Here is a 10,643-nt window from a genome sequence, read left to right on the forward strand (position 1 = left end):
TATCTAGTTACCCAAACAAGCTCTTCTAACCACCTAAGGGCCAGATCCCCTTCTATCCCCAACCACTCTGTGCTTTAAAATGAAACCCTATGGGGCAGCTATGTGGCACAGTGGATAAAGCACCAGCCTTGGATTCAGGAGGACCTGAGTTCAAATCTGGCCTCAGACACTTGACACTTACTAGCTGTGTGACCCTGGGCAAGTCACTTAACCCCAATTGCCTCAACCAAAAAAAAAATGAAACCCTAGAAAACTTTTAGATGTTGGATAGCTCTTAGAGTAGTGGGGTTGTTGAATAGATGACTCTCAGTCAATTTAGTAGCACTTGGAGATTTCTTCAGTTTACCTCTATTCAAATTGGGAAATGGCTTAAAAAGGTAATGGAATCTAATGTAATAAATTAGAACTGTACCATAAGGAATAATACATATAAAGAGTTCAGAGAAACATGAGAAGACTTGTATGAAGGGATACAGCATGAGAAAGCAGAGCAAGAGACAACAAATCTAAAGCCAAACACAAGGAAGATGGTACCTTATTATTGAGGTTAAAACACACACCCTTTCTTTTAACAACTGATAAACTACAAAAGTGAAAAATGACATGTACTATTAGTCAAACTTATGTTATTAGGCAGGATATGACAGAATCATCATTGTTATTTTGAATTTATTTTTTTTCTTTTTCTTGTTGCTTCTTGTTGGTAATATATAGAAAAGCAGATGATGTTGAGTATTTGTTTTATATCATTTCACATTGTTGAAGTTATAAATTGTTTTAATTAATTTAGTTGACTCTCTAAGTAAACCATGTCATATGCAAAAGCATTGATTTTGTATCTTCTTTTCTTATGTTTATTCCCTTGATTTTTTTTTCTTGTCTTATTGCTATAGAAAATATTTCCAGAACTATTGCAAATAATGGTGGTGGCAATAGACATGATCATATTACTCCTGATGTTATTAGAGAGGTTTTGAGTATTTGTTAATTGCAAATAATTCTAGCTCTACTAGTAGTTACTATTTACCATATGAAAGAATAGCTCATTTATTCCAATCATTTTTAATGAATTTAACATAAAGGGATGTTGTAATTTTGTCAAAATCTTTTTTCTGTATCTATTAATAACAGCTTGTGATTTTATTATTTTTATTATTATCATCTGATATGGTTATAGATTTATCAATATTGAATTAAAACTGTTTTTTTTATATAAAAAACAAGAACCATTTCCCAACAGTCAGTTTTCAGAAGAAGAAATCAAAGTGGGGGCAGCTAGGTAGCACAGGGGATAAAGCATCAGCCCTGGATTCAGGAGGACCTGGGTTCAAATCCACCCTCAGACACTTGACACTAACTGTGTAACCCTGGGCAAGTCACTTAACCCTCATTGCCCCAGAAAATAGGAAAAAAATAAATCAAACCTATCTATAGTCATATGAAAAAATACTCTAAATCACTATTGATTAGAGGAAGACAAATTAAAATAACTCCAAGGTACCAACTCAGACCTATAAGAAATGACAAATGTTGGAGGGGATGAGGAAAAATAGGTACATTAATGAACTTTTGGTTGAGTAGTGAATTGGTCCAACAATTCTGGAGAATAATCTGGAACTATGTCCAAAGGGCTATAAAAAGTGTGCTTACCCTTTGATCTAGCAATATCATCACTAGGTCTATACCCCCAAAGAGAACAAAGAAAAGGAAAAAGAACCTTTTATTGTTTGGTTGTTTCAGTTGTGTCTGACTCTTCATGACCCTATTTGGGGGTTTTCTTGGCAAAGATAATGGAGTGATTTGCCATTTCCTTCCCCAAATCGTTTATGCACAAAAATGTTTATAGCAGCATTTTGTGTGGTGGCAAAGAACTGGAAATTGAAGGAATACTCATCAGTGGGGGAATGACTAAACAAGTTGTGACATATGATTCTGATAGAGTACTATTATGCTATAAGAAATTGACATGGGATGGTTTCAGAAAAATCATGACAAGAACTATATGAACTGATCTAAGTAAAGCAAGAAGAACTGGGAAAACTGCATCATGCTTTCTGATCCAAAAGTTGTCCTAAAGTTGCTCTCAGTGAGTCTACAAAAGATGAGTTTGCAGTCACTGTTGACTATTGACATCTCAATACTTTATCCAGTTACTTTACTTTACCTGGGAAATAATGAGAAAATATCCTTTTACTTAAATTTTATTTCAATATTCTTTTAACTATAAAAGAATTGTAGGATAGCAATTTGTCCCAAGGACCAGTTCTGTTTGAACTCTACAAGAATGAGATGGATTACAACAATAACAACAATGGCTGACATTTCAATACCACTTGAAGGTTTATAAGGTATCTTATCTTGATCCTAACATCAACTCTGTGATAGGTAGTGCAGGTAATATTATCCCTCATTTTCCAGATGGGGAAACTGAATATCAGAGAGATTACATGTGGACAGCCAACTAATCATTAAGTGACACTGACTGTCTCTCTTAATTCCTAGCCTACCACATGCTGTTACCCAGAAAGAAACCAGGTGTCTTCTCCCCCAGAAACTAGGTCTGCTTCTACCAGATGCCTAGGGAAGAGCTGAACCATTCTTCCCAATCTCCCCTTGGGACCAGCACAAGGCTGAGTGCTGGAGATGGGAAGTCTATCTCCAGGGGGAAGGTAGGAGCTGAACGGGGCCTTAACTCATGTAGAAAGTATGGATCTGAGTTCCCCAGAAAGGGAAGGGTCAGGAGCATCAGGTAAAACATCTGCAGGGAGAGAAAAGACAGAGGACTGAAGTCAGCACAGAAGTACCCTGTGTGCTAGAGTCTTAATAAGCAGGAATCTCCAGCCCAACATCTCTGCTCGGCAGGGCTGGGGTCTACTCGCCAAGGTCTGGTGGTGGGAGACAAGATCCTTACCATAACCAGCTTCCCCAGCTCTGTGCTTCCCCTCAGTCAGCACTCTACTTAAACACTCATAACTGGAAGTGGGAAAGGGAAAGTAGACAGAGAGCTCAGCCCTCCTCTGTGTATAGACAGGACTAATGAGGGAGATGGAGGAAGTAGAACTAAGATACCTGCTGAGAGGGCAGGTTACTGCCCAACTAGACTGGCTGTGAGCCCCTGGGACTGACTCCAAGAGCTTATTATTAAATTTTCAGTGTGAGCATTTGCACCTTGAAAATTGGCCAATGCTACAAATCAGGGCTTAATTTACTATTTTATTAATTGTCTTGACTTGAGAGAGTGATAGAGAAAATTATAATAATGCAGATTAAATTCAAAATTGTGTCATGTGTACATTTTGTTTTTGGAGAAACACCTGTTAAACATTTACTAGTGGGGGCAGCTAGGTGGCGCAGTGGATAAAGCACTGGCCCTGGATTCAGGAGGACCTGAGTTCAAATCCAGCCTCAGACACTTGGCACTAGCTATGTGACCCTGGGCAAGTCACTTAACCCTCATTGCCCTGCAAAAAACAAACAAACCAACAAACAAACAAAACATTTACCAGTACACCTCTGCTTAGTCCTCTACCTAAACTGTCAACTCCATGAGAGCAAGAACTGTGTCTTACCTAAACTTGGTGTCTTTTCTCAAGTACAGCACAGGGTTCTCACCACAAATACTTAATAAATATTGGATTAATGAATGATGATCTGGCCCTTTCCTACCTTTCTGGTGGGTTGGGGCTTTTTTTTGTTTGTTTTTGGCAGAGCAATGAGGGTTAAGTGACTTGCCCACGGTCACACAGCTAGTAAGTGTCAAGTGTCTGAGGCCAGATTTGAACTCAGGTCCTCCTGAATCCAGTGCCAGTGCTTTATCCAGTGCACTACCTAGCTGCTCCCCCTTTCTGGTCTTCTTATACCTTACTCCTATCCATGTGCTATATGATCCAGTGACACTGGTTTCTGTGCAGAGAACACTCTAACTTCTGACCCCCAGCATTTTCACTGGTGATCTCCCATGACTGGAACTTTCTCCCTCCTCCCCCATCTCTACTTCCTGGATTTCCTGTGTGGCATTTAAAATTATATGTGGTCACCCTATTTCTGTCCCAAGTTTTAGGGAAACTTAGCTGGGGTTCCTAATATAGTGCTACTTATAAATTAAAGCTTTAGCACCAGTTTGGGGCATTAAGCATTTATTAAAGCATATTAAATATTAGTAAAGAGAGAACACATGGCTCAGAAAGTTAAGAAGGCCTATCTAGCCTAAAGGAGAGCCAGAGCTCAGCCTGGCTTGCTTCTTTCTCCAAGTCCTCCACCACAGCTCTCAAGGAGAACAGGCCCTTTCATCCAGCTCCAACAGCTTTCAAATCTATTGGTTTACTGATATGAGAAAATTATTACCAGGGGACTCCCTGCTGAGAGAGCCTGGCTGACCTTGACTTAAGGTCAGCCCTCAGGAAGTTACCTCAAAAAGCCTTGTACCAGGGGCAGCTAGGTGGTGCAGTGGATAGAGCACCGGCCCTGGAGTCAGGAGTACCTGAGTTCAAATCCAGCCTCAGACACTTAACACTTACTAGCTGTGTGACCCTGGGCAAGTCACTTAACTCCAATTGCCTCACTTAAAAAAAAAAAGCCTTGTACCGCCTTCAAGTCATGTCAATCAATGAACTTGAATGATACTAGCCAATTACCTTGGAGCAGTGTGTAGGGACCGCCTGTCTTCCAGACCCTCAGGGAGCTTCCACTCTCATAGGCAGAGGGTCTTTCTCTTGGTGACCTGGGTCTGCTAAGTGGAGGCAGCTTTTTCTCCTCTCTCTCCCATAGATCCTAGCTAGGCTTTTCTATTCTTTCAGAGACACATGTTCTCTCTTTGCTAATCTCTAATATACTTTAATAAATGCTTAATCCCTAAACTGGTGCTAAAGCTTCTAATTTATAAGTAAACCCTAGCTAGCTTTTTCTACACTTAGGATAGAAATAGGCTTCCACACATTTAATTTTACTCATCACATTGGACTTGAGGGTGGTCCATGAGCAGAACGTGCTGAGGTCAGAGTTCAGAGAACACATCCTCTGAGGGCTAGGCTTCAGGTAGGTGTGGTTTTAATTAAGTTAACTTTAAGTGAGTTAATCAGCAAAGTCAATCCAATCAATCTTAATATTATCCCCTCGAGCAGGAGCCTCTGGGCATCCCAAAACTCACTATTTTCTCACACCTGGCTTCTTTTAAGTCACAACTAAAATCTCAACTTCTGCAAGAAGCTTTTCCCAATATTATTGTGCTTAAGAAATTGCAAGCAGAATGACTTGAGAAAAACTTGGGAAGTCATAGATGAACTGATACAAAGTGAAGTGAGCAGATCCACAAGAATATTGTACACTGTAACAGCAATATTGGATGATAAAGAACTATGAATGACTTGGCTATTCAAAGCAATATAATGATCCAAGAAAGGACTCATTAGCCATTACCATGTTGTTTCTTCCATTAAACTGTGAGTTCCTGAAGAGCAGGGCTGTTTTTTGCTTTTAGGATTTTTTTTTCCTCTTCTTTGTATAACCTGAGCTGATCTGGGCATGCCCAGTTCTCTTAACATGGAGGTGTTCTTGAGAGGTCTTTTGGAATATATCCAGATTGCCTAATAGAGAGACCTATATCCCCTACCACAAGGGTGGGGTAGCCTCCTTTGGTTGGCTGCCTGAATCTTTAAAACTGGAGGAGATGCTGGCTTTCTCCAACTCCATCCTGCCCCCAACAAAAGGAGGAAGAGGGAACTGTCCAAGGTCATACACTGAATCACTGACAGAACCAAGGTTTCTAGACCCCCAGCCCAGAGTTCTTCCCACTACAGAACATTATCCACAATCCCTGAGCATGCCCCAAAGCAATTTAAACTGTAAGCTTCCCCCTGGCCTTGGGGGCTGCCCTAGAATCCAGGTCTCCTGACTCCATCGTACACATTTTATTTTGTTTTTAATTTTTTTTTCAGTGAGGCAATTGGGGTTAAGTGACATGCCCAGGGTCACACAGCTAGTAAGTGTTAAGTGTCTGAGGCCAGATTTGAACTCAGGTCCTCCTGAATCCAGGGCCAGTGCTCTATCCACTGCACCACCTAGCTGCCCCCTAGAATAGCATTTTTTTTTAAAGTAGAGAGACAGACTGGTAGACAGAGACAGAGTCAGAGTCAGACACAGAAAGAGAGAACACACAAAGAGAAAGGGGTGTAGAACAGCCTGATGCTAACATAAGCATTTCCCCTCCCCGAGATCATGCCCACAGAGGGCCTGGAGAACTGAAAGCTCAAGGGGTGAACAGTTTTGTTTGGGTTTTTGTTTTGTTTTGTTTTGGGGATGGTTACCCCTTAATCACAGGTACTCATTTAGGGAGTTGGAAGGCTAAGAAAAAAAAAGTTTGTGGGGAATGTGGAAGAAATTAAGATCTTTATCCCCTGTCTTGCTTCTTCTCTAATAAGAGTGTTCTTTTATTCTGATAAAGACTGTATCTGGCTTTTGGTCCGAGCTGTAGCAAGTGGCTGTGCAGACAGCAAAGAGTTCCTCAGCTTTCGGCCCTCTCTCACTGGCTTTCTTTTTCCAACTCCAACACTTTCCCCAGCCGCAGCCATGACGGAACAGGCCATCTCCTTCACCAAGGACTTTCTGGCCGCTGCTATCTCCAAGACTGTGGTGGCCCCCAAGAGAATCAAGCTATTATTGCAGGTGCAGCATGCAAGTCAACAAGTAGCTATAGATAAGCAGTACAAAGGCATAATGGATTGCATAGTGTGAATTCCAAAGGAACAAGGGATGCTTTCCTTCTGGCTGGGTAATTTAGCAAATGTCATCAGATATTTCCCCACCCCGGCCCTTAAAACACCTTTGCCTTTAAAGATAAGTATAAGCAGGTGTTTTGGGGAGGACTGGGCAAGCACACACAATTTTGGAGGTATTTTGTTGGCAATCTTGCTTCTGGTGGTTCAGCTGGAGCCACTTCTCTCTGCTTTGTCTACCCCTTGGATTTTGTGAGAACCCACTTGGCAGCTGATGTTGGGAAATCTGGCACTGAAAGAGAATGTAAAGGCCTGGGAGACTGCCTTGTGAAAGTCACCAAGTCTGATGGGATTCGTGGCTTGTATCAAGGTTTCAATGTCTCAGTGCAGGATATCATTATCTTTTTTATTTTTATTTTTATTTTTTTGCAGGTCACTGAGGGTTAAGTGACTTTCCCAGGGTCACACAGCTAGTAAGTGTCAAGTGTCTGAGGCCCGATTTGAGCTCAGGCCCTTGTGAATCCAGCGCCTGTTTTTTATCCACTGCACCACCTAGCTGCCCCCAGGGTATCATTATCTATAGAACAGCCTATGTTGGAATCTATGATACAGCAAAAGCTATGCTCCCAGATCCAAAGAACACTCATATTGTGATAAGTTAGATGATTGCACAATCAGTGACTGCTGTAGCAGGTGTCATTTCCTATCCCTTTGATACAGTAAGGCAGCGAAAGATGATGCAGTCTGGGCGCAAAGGAGCTGATATCATGTACACTGGGACAATTGACTGCTAGAAGAAGATTGCTAAAGATGAGGGTGGCAAAGCTTTCTTCAAGAGTGCCTGGTCCAGTGTCCTTAGAGGCATGGGTGGAGCTTTCATACTTGTCCTGTATGATGAATTGAAGAAAGTAATATAAGTACATCCTAACTAAAAATGGAACCGGTGAATATAGATCATGTAGAATACTTAACCATACATAGCATTTTGGACCATTGACCTTCAAGAAATTCCTATCGGGACAGCTAGGTGGCGCAGTGGATAGAGCACCGGCCCTGGATTCAGGAGGACCTGAGTTCAAATATGACCTCAGATACTTAACACTTACTAGCTGTGTGATCCTGGGCAAGTCACTTAACCCCAATTGCCTCACCAAAAAAAAAAAAAAAAAAAGACTGTATCTGAGTAATCTAATCCTATTTCTTATAAATACCTATGGTTGGGGGTTGGGGGAACAGCTAAGTGGTTCAGTGGATAAAGCACCAGCCCTGGATTCAGGAAGACCTGAGTTCAAATCTGGGCTCAAACACTTGACACTCACTAGTTGTGTGACCCTGAGCAAGTCACTTAGCCTTCATTGCCCTGCCAAAAATAAATAAATAAATAAATGGATGGATAGATGATAGATAGATAGATAGATAGATAGATAGATAGATAGATAGATAGATAGATAGATAGATAGATAGATAGATAGATGAATGAATAAATAAATACCCATGGTTGACCCAGTTCTTCAGGTTTCCTTATGATCCTTTGGACTCCGATGACTCCAGAGGAGAGACTAAGGCTGATGACTTTGCACAGACCTGCCTCACTTAAATCCAATTCATTTTCAAGTCAAGACATCACCCTTCATTGGTACCCTTCAAGAACAAAGATTGAACAACAATCTTGCTCACAAATGAGGGAACAGGATCACTCTAGGAGCCATGGAAGATTTTCCTCTCCTCTGGCCTTGAAATCCCCAACCCTAACCCTGGCTCAGTACCAACACTGGGTCATTTAAGCCCAGGCCCAACTGCCTCTAAGGAACACTTGCCTCCCTCTCTCCCAGATGGCCCATAGAAGCCCTCCAATTATGTGGTCAATCTGGGGAAACAGTGTCTATACTTTGAGGAAAGAGTAAAAAAAAAAAAAATGAGAAGTCAGAGAGATTAAATGCCTATGGCCAGCCAGTTAGTAAGTGAAGCTAGCTGTATCTCTGTACTACATGTCTCCCATTTTTTCTGCCACACCATGCTATTAGGAGGAAACCAGGAATTCCTGTCCCCCAGGAACTAGTTCTCTCTCCAGCAAATCCCCAGGGAAGTCTTTAAGAAATCACGCCTCCTTGCAATGATCTTACATTCACCAGGAGGAAGCTAGAGATTCTATTCCCTAGGAATTAGCTCTGTCCTAAGCAACCTACCCCATCTCCAGGGAAGAGCTGAACTGTTCTCCCCTGGCTCACAGGAGACACTCTCCTTGAGGCCACCACAGGACTGGGCCCTGGAGATAGGAGACCAAAGGGTCCGGCAGGTGGTTGATGGAGCCATAATTCACCTTGAATCATAGGAATTGAGCTTCCCAGGAAGAGGGTCAGGAGCAATAGGCAAAACATCGGAAGGAAAGAGAGGGGAGGGTGTTCAAATCAGCAGAACAGGGTCCTTGGTGCTGGAATCTGGGAGAGAGGAGACCTCTAGTCCAACACCTCTGCTCTGCCTGGTTTGGACAGATTATGACCATCCTGAAGGCTTGAAGACTAAAGAATTCTATTTTCCAGTTCTAAGATAGGGTATAAGGAGGGAGCATCTAAACCCTGAACCTGTAGAAGTTAGACCAGGCTTATTGACCTGAAAGGCATTTCTAGAATCACAGGAGGTAGATCACAGTATAATGGGTCAGTTAGAAAAGCTGTTCATTCTGTGTTGGTCCCAGCTGCTGAACTGGACCTACATCATGAAAACTTTTACTTTCTACAGAGTCTACATAGGGCATGCTTTTTCTCTCTTTTTTATACCTATTTTAAAATTTTCATTTATATTGTGAACTAAATCAATAAACACAAGCCAGAAAGTGGGCACTGGAGAGGCTGAAACTGGTGAATCTCTTAAGTTTGGGAGATCTGAGCTGCATGCTAATTGCATGTCTACAATAAGTCTGGCACCAGTGTGGTGAACCCCCAGGAGCTGAGGACAACCAGTCTGTATGATGAAGGGCAAACCAGCCCAGCTTGGAAAAGTAGAGGAGGTGCAGTAGATAGAGCACCAGCCCTGGATTCAGCAGGACCTGAGTTCAAATCTAGCCTCAGACACTTAATACTTACTAGCTGTATGACCCTGGGCAAGTCACTTAACCCCAATTGCCTCACCAAAAAAAATTAGTATATATTCAGAAGCTTCAGAGACTGGTGGGAGAGATGTACCTGGGAAAGTGTAGGTTATTTGGATGGAGAAATACATCCTTCCCAGAAGTCCAAAAACCTTCCCAGTCTTCCTGCCACTCACCTCAAAATGGGGTAAAGTATGTGCAAATCACCATAGGGGAAATGTTAGTTATTAATTACTCAGTGTAAGTTATTTTATCAAATTATTTCTGACAAAATAGCTAAGTATACATTGTGATACAGGAAAGGCAGAGAGATGTTCAAAGCAAAGATATGATCCTTGAAAAACCTTGGCAAAGAACTGGGCAACTGAAAAACAGGAGGGAAAGGGAAAGGGAAAGAGATGTCAAAGACTAATTTTTCCATCTTCACCTCTCTGCCTCAGATGAGGCACCTTCTCCTGAGTCATTTACATGATATAACCACTATAAAATGTAGATCAAGACCCCTCTAGGAGGGAATGTTGAAACATAACTTGTGACCTGGCTCAGGACTTTACTAGACCAGTCCTCTCTCATACATATCTACAGCGTTCCCCCCCCACACACCTTTCACCCACCTCTGGTCTGTGAGAGAATCTTGCCAGAGGCCACAGGATGACAGATGGCCAGGATCTGGCTGTTGAAGCCCACATGTCCTCCTAGCTGGGTTGAGGTCATGACCCTAAGTGACTCCAAGTACCCCTGGGCAGCCAGCATGTAGGATGCTCTTTTCCATGGCAAAAAAGTTTAGAAATTAAAAAAAATTTCCATTACCCCCCCCCAATTGAATCTGGTAATCAAAGGAGTTC

General features: G+C 42.0%; 1 pseudogene; it reads left to right on the top strand.

Moving 5' to 3' along the window:
• The first annotated feature begins 6,564 nt into the window (after window positions 1-6,564).
• LOC122735696 lies at window positions 6,565-7,627 on the top strand (annotated as a pseudogene).
• Window positions 7,628-10,643: the final 3,016 nt, after the last annotated feature.

Source organism: Dromiciops gliroides, chromosome 1 (assembly GCF_019393635.1).
Source record: "Dromiciops gliroides isolate mDroGli1 chromosome 1, mDroGli1.pri, whole genome shotgun sequence".
Lineage (NCBI taxonomy): Eukaryota > Metazoa > Chordata > Mammalia > Microbiotheria > Microbiotheriidae > Dromiciops > Dromiciops gliroides.